The sequence below is a fragment of the Thalassophryne amazonica genome, chromosome 13 (genome assembly GCF_902500255.1).
Source record: "Thalassophryne amazonica chromosome 13, fThaAma1.1, whole genome shotgun sequence".
Classification (NCBI taxonomy): Eukaryota; Metazoa; Chordata; class Actinopteri; order Batrachoidiformes; family Batrachoididae; genus Thalassophryne; species Thalassophryne amazonica.
Window position 1 is genome coordinate 20898808 of NC_047115.1, and position 13933 is coordinate 20912740.

A 13933-nucleotide genomic window follows, 5' to 3' on the forward strand; every position below is an offset into this window, starting at 1 on the left:
AGAGATTCCACTTGAAAATCAGAGCATCCAGCCTGGTGATCTGGTTTACGTCAAGGTGTTCAAAAAGAAGTGGGACAGGCCCCGCCGAGAAGGTCCTTTTAAAGTTATTCTTGCCTCACGTACAGCTGTCAAAGTAGACGGTAAGGACACTTGGTTTCATTTAAACCACTGCTGTAGGGTTGGTGGCCCAGCGCCCCTGCGGCCTCGGCTAGCTCGTCTTGGCAGAGCCGCCGGGCCAAGGGGGGAAGCAGGAGAAGCCAGAGACCCTACAGCAGCACCGAGGGATGGCCACGCCTCCCTGCAGCCAGAAGAAGCACCGAGGGAAGGCCACGCCTCCCTGCAGCCAGGCGAACACTGGCCAAGGCGCTCACAGAGACTGATTGAACAAAGACGACGCACAGCTTCAGAGAGTAGTGGATCCCTGCCAGATAGAGCAGCGACAGACTCAGATGCAGACTCAGAAACAACTGGAGACGCAGGCCAACAGACAGACAGAAATACAGACCGACAGATAGACAGGCCACAGGAGACATCAGACTCGGACAGCAACTTAGTAGATTTACCGACAGAAGAACCACAGGAAGTACAACCCAGACAAAGCACAGATACACCACACATCCCTAGTGACAGCTCATCTAGTGACGGCTCACTTAGTAGCACATCTAGTAGCACATCTCAACAGTCATCAGAGCAATGATTAAGGAATTATTCAAGGGATTGACAATACTACTGGTGGTCAGTATGGGAGAAAATAGACATCCAAAACATACAACGGACTGTGCCGTGGCCATGGCCGCAATAGCAGCAAAACAAGGCATTCTAAACACAGGAAAAACATATAATTTGGTATATATTAAATCAAAAGCCTACAAGAACATAGGAATACAGGGAAAGCTGGGGGATTACATATTAGGCGAAGCCATTAGCATCAAATGTGAAGAGGAGGGAACACTCAACATAGAGGTAATTTGTGATAAAAGAGGATGCAGGGAAACCAAGCAAGACGTAACTGTTACAGTACATGAAGCCACAAAATGGGTAAAAATCAAACCAAGGAAAAAGAGGACAATTAGAAGCCTAGAAACAAGCAGTCACTTAGGGAGATGGGATCCCAGTACAGACCTAGCCCGCACACAAGGGTTGAAGACCAATTTATTTTACCAATGGTTGAAATTTTCGGCTAGGCAGATCAGTGAAAAGCCTTGCATAGCCTGTCACCGGAAAGGTGTGATACCTCAGGCTAAACCCCTACCTGATATCAACAACTGTTATAGGAGTCCCCAACATAACTCAGACCAAGCAGAATGCTATACACAATGTGTTATGAAAATGGCAGTAGGTGATGAAAAATATGCTGCCGACAGTAAACTTTGTCCAGTGCCCCTAAGTACAGAAGGAACCGTTCCACCTATGATTAAAATAGAGAAAGGGATGATACACCCATTCTGTATAGCTAAAGGCTTAGTAGCACAATACATAAGCGATTGGCAGGTAGGGACGACCCAGCCAAAACACCACATACAGTGTATGCAAAAGCAGCAAGAATACAAACCGGCCAAAACAGCATGGAACATTACCGTCTGTCACACCCTGCCAGCAGCAGGCATACAGTGTGAACAAATAGTACCGGCCACAGGGGGGTCTGTAATTGGACTGAATCTCACCCATGCTTCATGGGTATCTACTCCAAATTTAGCTAAGGGAACGGTACCCTTAGCTGACATCTTTTGGATATGCGGACAAAAAAGGAAACTCCTGTCATCGCTGTCCCCGAATTGGAAAGGCCTTTGTGCTCCTGTGATGCTCACAGGAGCAATAACAGTAATTGAAATGCCGAATTCAATACAACCCATGCCACAGAAACTTCGTAAGAAAAGAGGAATAATGACGTTTAAAACAGACTACAACATCACAGTAAGAAACGGGATACCAGAAGGGATACCCCGACAGTTAGAAGCCATAGACAGTAGCAGAGTTAAAGCAGATGAAGATGCGGATAAATGGGGATGGGCATTGGCTCTGTTCGGGGTTACTCCAAAAATCCGTTCTAGGTTCCAGGAGGTGCAGTGGATTAATTACTTGTGGTATAATCAGCAAAGATACCTGAACTGGACATTGGCAGCAGTAGGAGCCTTAACCGAACAACTGCACGCCACCTCGCTAATGACAATGCAAAATAGATTAGCTATCGAGATGATGATGGCTGATGAACAAGGAGTTTGTATTATGATCAAAGCCACCGAATGTTGCACAGCTATTCCCATGCGTACAGGGGAAGACGGAAATTTGACAGAGCTCTTAATCACACTTGAGGAGATGCAACAGGAACTGTTAAGTAACTCCATAGGAGGGAGAAATGAAACTGACGATTCTGGATACATTGTAGGGAATGGAATGAATATTGGCCCACTATTTTCACTGTTTGGGACTCTAAGGAGAGGGTGGATATCATGGAAAGACTGGTTATACCAGATAGGTGTAATCTTGGCACTAACAGGGGTGACGGTCTTGCTGGTAATATGTTGTGGTATTTCCTTGATAAAATTTCTGGTCAATAAATTGCTTTCATCCACAGTAGGACAGCTCCCACTGTTAGCCATCCGAGCCCTAGAAGAAAGCACAAACGAAACAGACAGAGAACCAGAATATATGGAAATAGATGAAATACCAATTATCCTCCCCGACAGCCCCCAGCTCCCCAATATTGTGGCGTATACCCCAGATAGGGAGGACTGGGATGGACCGTGCTTGGTGATATTGTAGACGAGGAAGAAGACAAGTCCTGAGTCCCCAGGTGGCCACTGCTTCCAGCTGTCAGATCTGGTACTGCTGGCAGGAACAGACACAGGTTAAAGGTGGGTGTGTGTACACCCAGCAAACAGTCAGCAAAAATCAAAGTTCCTTCCTGGATGAAAAATCCACCACTCCCAGAAAACAGGAACACTGAGAACGTGCAGTACCAACAGTATACTTAAAGATAAGAGAAGTGAGGAGTGGAAACGCCAACTCCCTCCAACTTCCACAAACCCAGCTCCAAGCTGCGAGTATACAAAGGTTATGACTGCAAAAATCAGTAGCAAGAATTGTGTGCACGGCACAAAATGGCTGAGAAAGTTTACCTGACGGGTAAGCTGATAACTTGGCAGAGTTATGATGTCTCTCCCAGGCTTTTATGGATGTGATGTGATGTGATGAATGATGATGTGTGACAGCTGTCAGCTCCGAGCACCTGGCGGACTCCTGTGGCGACTGCGCCCTCTGGTGCCTGAAACCCGACGACAGGCAGGGCACCCTCTGGTATTGGGCCAGCAGTACCTCCTCTTCGGGCGGCCCACACAACAGGACCCCTGGCGCCCGACCAGGCTTGTCGGGGTGTCGCTGGTAGAAATCAGCCAGGACTGCCGGATCCAGGATGAAGCTCCTCTTCACCCAGGAGCGCTCTTCAGGTCCGTACCCCTCCCAATCCACCAGATATTGGTAACTCTGACCCCTCCGGCGTACATCAAGGAGCCTGCGTACCGTCCACACAGGCTTGTCGTCGATGATGCAGGCAGGAGACGGCGCTGGTCCGGGGATGCAGAGGTCAGAGGTGTGGTACAGCTTGATTTTTGACACATGAAACACGGGCTGGATCCACAGTGAAGCTGGGAGTTTCAGCTTCACTGCGGCTGGACTGATGATCTTCAGGATCTGTCAGTTTTGGTGAGTCCGTGTTCAATGGAATGTTTCTTGTGGAAAGCCAGACCTCCTGCCCAGGCTGGTAAGCGGGGGCCGGGGCACGTCGGCAATCTGCATGGTCCTTCGCCCTCGTCCGGGCTCTCAGCAGGGCAGAGCGGGCTGTCCGCCACACCCGACGGCACCTTCTGAGATGGGCCTGGACCGAGGGGACCTCGACCTCTCCCTCTACGGCGGGGAACAATGGGGGCTGGTACCCCAAACATACCTCGAATGGGGACAGGCCGGTCGCCAATGAGATCTGACTGTTGTGAGCGTACTCGATCCAGGCCAGATGTTGATTCCAGGCCATTGGGTGTGCAGAGGTGACACACCGCAGGGCCTGCTCCAGATCTTGATTAGCCCGCTCTGCTTGTCCGTTGGTCTGGGGGTGGTACCCGGACGACAGGCTTGCGGTGGCCCCCAGTTCCCTACAGAAACTCCTCCAGACTTGCGAGGAGAACTGGGGACCACGATCCGAAACGATGTCCGTCGGGATACCATGCAGACGCACGACGTGGAGGACCAGGAGGTCTGCAGTCTCCTGGCCTGTCGTGAGCTTCGGGAGGGCCATGAAGTGGGCCGCCTTGGAGAACCGGTCCACTATCGTCAAGATGGTGGTCATTCCCTGGGATGCAGGGAGGCTTGTGACGAAGTCCAGGCCTATATGTGACCAGGGGCATCGAGATACGGGCAACGGCTGGAGGAGTCCTTGTTCTGGCTGATGCACAGCCTTGCCCCTGGCACAGGTGGTACAGGCCCGGACGTACTCCCGGACATCGGTCTCCATCGACGCCCACCAGAACCACTGCCGGACCACTGCCACGGTTCTTCGCACCCCTGGATGGCAGGAGAGCTTGGAACCGTGACAGAAGTCCAGAACCGCAGCCCTTGCGTCTGGTGGGACGTACAAACGGTTCGCTGGTCCACTGCCGGGGTCCGGGTGACGGGTCAGGGCCTCCCTGACGACGTTCTCCACTTCCCACGTGTAGGTGGCGACGATAGTGGACTCTGGCAAGATGGTGACTGGTGGATCAGACAGCTCTGTTCTAACTTCCTCTTCGTGGACCCGGGACAGTGCGTCAGACCGTTGGTTTTTGGTCCCGGGGCGGTAGGTGATTTGGAAGTTAAAACGTCCGATAAACAGTGACCAACGGGCTTGCCTGGGGTTCAGACGCTTAGCGGTCCGAATGTACTCCAGGTTCTGATGGTCAGTGAAAACCGTAAATGGAACCACAGCTCCCTCCAAAAGGTGTCTCCACTCCTCCAGGGCCTCTTTCACCGCCAGGAGCTCCCAATTGCCGACGTCATAGTTCCGTTCTGCTGGGGTCAACCTGCGGGAGAAATAGGCACAGGGGTGGAGAACCTTATCGGACTCCCTGCTCTGGGACAGCAAGGCTCCTATCCCTGAGTCAGAGGCATCCACTTCAACTACAAACTGGGGTTAGGATCGGGCTGCACCAGAACTGGCGCAGTCGAAAACCGGCATTTTAACTCCCTAAACGCGGCCTCGCACCGATCCGACCAGGTGAAGGGGACTTTTGGGGAGGTCAGGGCTGTAAGGGGACCAACAACCTGACTATAGCCCTTAATGAACCTCCTATAGAAATTTGCGAAGCCAAGAAACTGTTGCAGCTTCCTACGACTTACCGGTTGGGGCCAATCTCTCAGTGCCGCTACCTTGGCCGGATCGGGTGCGACGGAGTTGGAGGAGATAATAAACCCCAGGAAGGACAAAGAACTACGGTGGAACTCGCACTTCTCACCCTTCACAAACAGCCGGTTCTCCAACAACTGCTGCAGGACCTGACGTACATGCTTCACATGGGTCTCAGGGTCTAGGGAGAAGATGAGGATATCATCTAGATACACGAAGACGAAGTCCCACAAGACGTCATTTACCAACGCTTGGAACGTCGAGGGGGCGTTAGTGAGGCCGAACGGCATGACCAGGTACTCAAAGTGACCTAAGGGGGTGTTAAATGCCGTCTTCCATTCGTCTCCCTTCCGGATCCGAACCAGGTGATACGCATTTCTAAGATCCAACTTTGTGAATATTTTGGCTCCATGCAGGGGCGTGAACACTGAATCCAATAGAGGTAACGGGTATCGGTTGTGAACCGTGATCTCGTTCAGCCCTCTATAGTCAATGCATGGAGGGAGTCCGCCGTTCTTCTTGCCCACAAAAAAGAAACCTGCACCCAACGGGGAGGAAGAGTTCCGGATCAACCCGGCAGCTAAAGAGTCCCGGATGTAGGTCTCCATTGATTCGCGCTCAGGACGTGAGAGACTGTACAGTGTACTGGACGGATACTCAGCGCCCGGGACCAAATCAATGGCACAATCATACGGTCGGTGCGGGGGAAGCGTGAGTGCCAGATCTTTGCTGAACATGTCAGCAAGATCATGGTACTCAGCTGGCACCGCGGTAAAACTGGGGGGGACTCAGACCTCCTCTTTAGCAGTCGCACCGGGTGGGACCGAGGATCTTAAACACTCCCGGTGGCAGGTTTCGCTCCATTGAGCCACAACCCCAGTCGGCCAATCGATCTGGGGATTGTGCTTAATCATCCATGGATAACCCAAAATAATTCTGGAGGTAGAAGGTGTTACAAAAAACACAATCTCCTCCCTGTGATTTCCAGACACAACCAGTGTTAAGGGCTGTGTCTGGTGTGTAATTAATGGAAGAAGAGTGCCATCTAGTGCCCGTACCTTCAATGGTGAAGGAAGGGCCACTAGAGGGAGCCCTACTTCCTTAGCCCATCTGGATCAAGCAGATTCCCCTCTGACCCCGTGTCGATTAGTGCTGGGGCTTGAAGGGTTAAATCCCCACAGAGGATCACAACTGGGATTTGTGTGGATTTCCGTGTTTTTCCCTCGTGAGTGTTATGGCTCACCCTCAGCCCAGTCTCTGAGGGCGAGTGTTGACGTTTTGACCGTTTGGGGCAATTCTTCTGCATGTGCTCATTCGAGCTGCAGTAAAAACACTCTCCACGGGCCAGCCTCCTTTGTCTGTTATCTGATTTCATTTTGGCCCTGCTCGTTTCCATAGCAACGTCAGCAGGAAGAGCTGTTGTCATGTGGAACGCTCTGGCCTTGGATCGGGGGGAGGACGGCGCTGCTTCAGACCCAGAAGGGAGAGGGACCCTTCACGGTCACGCCCCTCGTCTCGCTCCCGTCGACGTTCTTCTAATCGGTTGTCTAACCGTATAACCAGGTCGATAAGCCCGTCTAAATCCCGCGGCTGATCCTTTGCCACCAGGTGCTCCTTTAGGGCCGGAGACAGCCCCCTTATAAAGGCGCCGTGGAGCGCTACTGTATTCCAGCCGGCTCTCGCTGCCGCTACGCGGAAGTCAACTGAATACTCAGCAGCGCTCCAGCGACCCTGTCGGATTGACAATAGCACATTAGAAGCAGATTCGCCTCTGTACGGATGATCAAACACCTGTTAAAACTCCAGGATAAACTCAGTATACGTCAACAGGAGCCGTGAGTTCTGCTCCCAGAGCGCCGTAGCCCAGGCGCGTGCCTTGCCTCGAAGCAAATTAATCACAAAAGCCACCCGGCTGTGGTCTGACGCGTACATCACGGGGCGTTGTGAAAAAACGAGCGCGCACTGTATCAGAAAGTCCGCGCACATTTTGACACCACCCCCGTACGGTTCCGGGGGCTAATGTAAGCTTCGGGAGAAGGGGGGGGAGACCTTTGAACTACCACTGGATCATCATTATTAAGCAACAGGCCCGCAGGAGGGGTGGCTGCAGCCGCATCTGACGCGCGCGCCTCTACCTGAGCGGTGACAGCCTCCATCCAGTGGGTGAGGTGAATCTCCTGCTTGGTTAACCGATCCAACCAAGCCATAAAGTTGATGAGGATGCGCTGCAGCTCACCCAACTCACCTCCTGGTGGAGCCTGCGCACCTTGCATTTCCATTGGTGGTTCAAACGGTGGTAAACGCCCCTCGGAGTCCATGACGCTGCCGAGTTATCCTGTTGGGAAAGTGAAGTACACAGACCCACAACGGGGCGTAAATGAACGGCCAATAGGAAGTCTGAATAAATAATTTATTCTGCAAATGTGCACAACAACCAAATATGCTTTTAGTCTGTCAATCAATCTACAGAAAAGGTGACGCGTGGGCAGGCCCGAGGGTAGGAGACGCCTATCCAGAGAAGAGCCGGGACCCACGAGGTTCCACCGCCAACGGAGACCTGCAATACACCGGAGCCGCCAAGTCCTGAGTCCCCAGGTGGCCACTGCTTCCAGCTGTCAGATCCGGTACTGCTGGCAGGAACAGACACAGGTTAAAGGTGGGTCTGTGTACACCCAGCAAACAGTCAGCAAAAATCACAGTTCCTTCCTGAGGGAAAAATCCACCACTCCCAGAAAACAGGAACACTGAGAACGTGCAGCACCAACAGTATACTTAAAGATAAGAGAAGTGAGGAGTGGAAACGCCAACTCCCTCCAACTTCCACAAACCCAGCTCCAAGCTGCGAGTATACAAAGGTTACGACTGCAAAAATCAGTAGCAAGAATTGTGCGAACGGCACAAAACAGCTGAGAAAGTTTACCTGACGAGTAAGCTGATAACTCGGCAGAGTTATGATGTCTCTCCCAGGCTTTTATGGATGTGATGTGATGAATGATGATGTGTGACAGCTGTCAGCTCCGAGCACCTGGCGGACTCCTGTGGCGACTGAGCCCTCTGGTGCCTGAAACCCGACGACAGGCAGGACGCCCTCTGGTGTTGGGCCAGCAGTACCTCCTCTTTGGGCGGCTCACACAACAATTATAACATGATGCATGAGTTACACACAAACAAAACAAAAACAAACAAACAAAAACAAAATTGTTTTCCTTCATGTCATCAAGTGAAGTTTGGAAACTTGAGTTGGTATTGCAGGTTGCTGCATCCCACACCACAGAACCACCTTGGGTTCGGGATGGCAATCACTCCGGTAGATAACCGCTCCATGCCCCCCCCCCCAACTAAAACATAGCCACCCGTCTGTGTGCTGAATCATGGAAGATGAAACATGGCACATGTCCAAAATGTTGTAGTTGACTTTCCCTCAGCACACAAATGGTATTCATCAGCTGAGTGTGCGGAAGTTACTCAATTCACACAAAGTCATTTCAACGGTACCTAAGTATTTTCCTTGCTGTCCATCTTCACGTGGTGAGCTACCATTGTATGAAGTTTCACTGAAATACACCAGCTGCTTTAGGAGTTGCTGCATGTACAATGTGAGTTACAAGACTCACGGAGAGCTGAGCGGACAGATGGACAGACAGTATGCATAACTAAACAATAATTCAAGACTGGGAAAGAGCTTAAACTAGGAGGTAGTGTCAGTGATGGACAGTGGGGGAAGAAGCAAAAAGCAAGATGTTAACGCAGGAGACCAACTGAAACCACCAATGTCAAAACATGGTGTACTGGCTGGACAAAGATAAACCAGACACACACACACACGCACACACACACAACTTCAGCAGTAAGATCGATGGGACACTGATGCCCACAATGAGAAGGGACCCTTAAGTACCTGACTAATAAACCCCGTGCCTGACAGACGGCAGTATATCTGTGCACATGTATGCATGAATGTCCCACAGTGTGAAATGTATTTCTGACAGCCTTTAAAAGCATAAGTGGTCTATATATAAGGTATCACTGCTTGTGACCTGTGCTGACTGTGTGCATAATGGGTGGTTATCCTACACTGTACTTTACCCAATATTATAATGATGACACATCCACATTTATTTCTAAGATCATATTGTAAATAATGCTGTTTATACATTTACAATCAGAGCAACACATGGAAAGTGTAAACATCAGCTCCAGTCTTCTTTCCAAGTTAACTACAGGGTCTCCCTAGAAACCTAGGGTCTACTCACACTAGACCTGGGCCCGGTTTCATAAAGCAGTCTAATCTTCTTTAGCCAACTAAACTCACTTAGTTGACTAAATTTTTTTTATGTCAGTCATTGCACACAGCGCTTAGTCAATAGAGGGATATGCTTTGCAAACTTAATACCCATTACTATATTGGATGATGTTGAAATTGAGGATGGCCCAGTGGTTGTTCCAGTAATAGCAAAGATTTCGTGTCTGCTACCTACAACACGCATGGAATGTCTCAAACCTAAACCTACTTCTAGGAATCTTATATATGCTACTCTGGAACCACACCTAAACCCAAACAGTTCAACTGTCAACCCCACTGAGGTCCTTAGACTGGGTCTCATTAACATAAGATCACTGTCCTCAAAATCATTGTTGATTAATGATTTAATTACTGATCATCAATTAGATATGATTAGGTTATGTGAAACCTGGCTTAAACCTACAGCTGTACTCCCCTTAAATGAAGCCTGCCCACCAGCATATACATTTAGTCATGTCCCTCGTGATGCGAAGCAAGGCGGGGGTGTTGCTCTTATTTAGAAATCTAGGTTTAGCTTATTAGCTGTTGGGGGTCACAAATATAACTCGTTTGAGCATCTGATTCTCCGCTCCGCTCAGGATATTATGCATTGCCAAGGTCAGAAGAATAAAAATCAGCCGTATTACTTTGTCACTGTATATAGGCCTCCAGGCCCATATTCTGAATTCTAAGATGAATTTGGTGCGTTCATCTCTAACTTGTCAACTAGTGCAGATAACATTCTGATCATTGGTGACTTTAACATTCATATAAGCCTTCTGATCCCCTCTGCAAATCATTTATGGAAATTGTGGATGCATTAGGATTTCGGCAATGCATTCGAGATTTGACGCACATTAGTGGAAATACCCTGGATCGGGTTCTCACACGTGGTATTGCTGTCACAAATAAAGACATCATGCCTCTTATATCAGTGGTCTCTGATCACTCACTTATTAAGTTTACAGTTTTGCTGCCGTGTTTAGTGGAACAACAACCTTATTTATCACTGCAGCGATGCATCAACTCCTCAACTAAGACTGAACTATAAGCTAGACTGCCTGATGTCTTAGCCTCACTTTTGACAAATACCCAGTCAGTAGACAGACTTGTGGATAGTTTAAACTTAGTGCTCAAAACGACACAACATGATTGCACCACCTGTGTTGAAACCGTGCTCCCACAAATCGCAGTCACCTTGGTTCAGTGATTACCTGCGTGACCTCAAGCATAAAGCAAGAGGTCTAGAACGGAAATGGTGTTGTTCAAAATTAGAAGTATTCCACCTCGCGTGGCGTGATGCTATCTTAGACTATAAGCATGCATTATTGGCTACAAAGCGGACCTATTACTCTGATTTGATAAACAAAAACAAGCATAACTCAAAGTTCTTGTTGGACACGGTGGCAACACTTATTCATGGACAACCACCTGTAGCTCGCTCTCCTTTTACAGCACAAGATTTCCTAGATTACTTTGAGAAGAAAATAGATGACATTAGGTTCAACATATTCCAGCATGCCTTAACCCAGCCACTACACCCTGCTATTGAGGTGGACGCCACTACTGAGGTATTACCTAGATTTACAGAATTTGATAGTATCTCTCTAGACATGCTGAAGAAACTCGTAACATCAACAAAAAGCACAACCTGTTTATTTGATCCTATACCAACAAAACTGTTTAAGGACATGTGGCCCACTCTTGGGCCGATTGTGCTGGAAATGATTAATCTTTCTTTAACTTCTGGATCTGTTCCTAAACGTTTCAAATCTGCAGTGATTAATCCATTACTTAAGAAACCTAATCTTGACCCTAGTGTATTGAAAAACTATCGGCCGATATCAAATCTATCATTTTGCTCTAAAATTCTGGAAAAAGTGGTGTCACGACAGCTCGTAGACTATCTTACTGAGAATAATCTCTGAGCCACTGCAGTCTGCTTTTAGAAAATATCATTCCACAGAGACGGCTCTCACTAAAGTGGTGAATGATCTTCTGCTTACAATGGACTCAGACACCACTACGGTTCTGCTGCTGTTAGATCTCAGTGCTGCATTTGATACAGTGGATCATCATATTCTACTTGATAGGCTGGAACATCATGTTGGGATTACTGGGAGTACCCTTGCATGGCTGACGTCATACTTGACCAGTCATTCTCACTGTGTTTTGTACAGTAACACTACCTCTAACCTTAGTGACATGAAATTTGGGGTTCCTCAGGGGTCTTTCTTAGGCCCCCTGCTTTTCTCCCTTTATATAGCACCCCTTGGGCACATATTGTGGTGTTTTGGGATTACCTTTCACTGCTATGCAGATGATACTCAGTTATATATGCCGATAACTGCTAGTAATCTCGTTCACATAAAATCCTTAGAAGATTGCCTTGCAGCAGTGAGAAGTTGGATGTCTAGACACTTCCTACTTTTAAACTCTGAAAAGACTGAAATGATGGTTCTTGGTCCAGTGAGACATCGGCATCAATTTGACCAGTTAACACTCAGCCTAGGCTTGTGTGTCATACATCACACTGACAAAGTGAGGAACCTTGGGGTAATTTCTGATCCTTCGTTGTCCTTTGGCCTCCATATTAGAAATATTACTAGGACTGCTTTCTTCCACCTGCGAAATACAGCGAAGATTCGTCCCATCCTGTCTATGGCTGATGCTGAGACCCTGATCCATGCGTTCATCTCTTCTAGATTGGACTACTGCAATGTTCTATTTTCGACTACATTACACCCATTTTGGCGTCTCTTCACTGGCTTCCTGTCCCAGTGACATCAGATTTTAAGGTTCTGTTAATAACCATTAAAATTATTCATGGACTGGCACCTCCCTACCTAGCTGACGTAATTAAACCTTACGTACCGGCCCGGGCTTTACGTTCTCAGGGTGCAGGACTACTTTGTGTCCCTAGGGTGAATAAGAAGTCTGCAATCCCCTGTTCTGTGGAATGGTCTCCCTGCGTCAATAAAACAATCAGATTTTGTGGAGACTTTCAAGTCCAGACTTAAGACGCACTTATTTTCCCTTTCATATGGCTAGCATACTGGTACAGTTTTGTTTTATGCTTTTTACTCTTTTAATTCATGTTATTAGTAATTGGAGCAGGCCGCGGCCGCAACTTCACCTAAATTCTGGGTCTTTTAGTGAAGCTTAGGGCTAGCGGCCGGTGATCACCTTAGTATTTCTTCTGTTTTTCTTGTTGATTAATGCTGGCAAATTATACAGTATTTTTTGTGTTTCTGATGCCTGATTCTGTTTTTTCTCTGTTTAAGGTGCAGCTCCATCCAGAGATGGGAGTTGTGTTTGTGTTGGCGACCCTCCTGTCCTGTGCACCAACAGCAATTCTTGTATATTCGTCGGTGAATTGTTCTGTGAATTATTTCTGTAATTTATGTTTGTAGCATGGCCCAGGCAGAGGGTCACCCCTTTGAGTCTGGTCTGCTTGAGGTTTCTTCCCCAGAGGGAGTTTTTCCTTACCACTGTTGCTCTGGGGGTTGGTAAGGTTAGACCTTACCTATGTGAAGTGCCTTGAGGCAACTCTGTTGTGATTTGGCACTATATAAAGGAAAATAAATTGAAAATTGAATTAAACTGAATGTTTCGTGTTACTCGACTAAAGTTTTATCCTGGTACAGACAAAGCTAATCTTATTTTAGTCAACAAAACTTAAGAGTCTTACATCAAAAAACGGCATCTATCATGTACAAACACTTGAAGGAACACTCATGAGCACCCCTACGTCACTCGTATTCCTCCAAAAGGAGAGCTTCCTCCTCTTTTGACCATGGTTGCAGCAGATGACGACTGTCATGATGTCATGATGCATGGAGGCACCTAAGTGGCTCTACTCTACTCTTTTCTACTCTCCTATTTTACTCTTCCTTTTTAGATATACCTTTGTATACTGGCATAGTTCCACCTTAGAATTGGAATATAATATATAAGATATATACCTTATTGAATTTTCATGATGCGTTTGTGACAATTCTCACATTAGTCACCGGGGGTCGCTGTTATGCTGAGCAGTGCTGTGTGCATAAAAAGGCTTGACAGAAGTGTAGAAGAACTGTTAGGCTAAGCGCTAAGCACATCGCTCTGCAGTTCACATGTGTCCGTAAATGTTAATAAAGCCAGTTAACCTAACAAAGGATGATAGTTCATGGCAACGACCAACCTGGAAGTAAACAAAACTGTCACACATTGGAGGCAACGGCAGGTGCGAGGCTGTTATGCCTGTGAAAACTGACAACTAAGGTAAGACGGCTAAT

General features: G+C 48.1%; 1 protein-coding gene across 1 annotated transcript in view; it reads right to left on the reverse strand.

Moving 5' to 3' along the window:
- The window catches only part of camkmt (calmodulin-lysine N-methyltransferase), a 241171-nt gene that overhangs the window by 66687 nt on the left and 160551 nt on the right, over positions 1-13933 (reverse strand). The gene's annotated exons all lie outside the window — the stretch shown is intronic.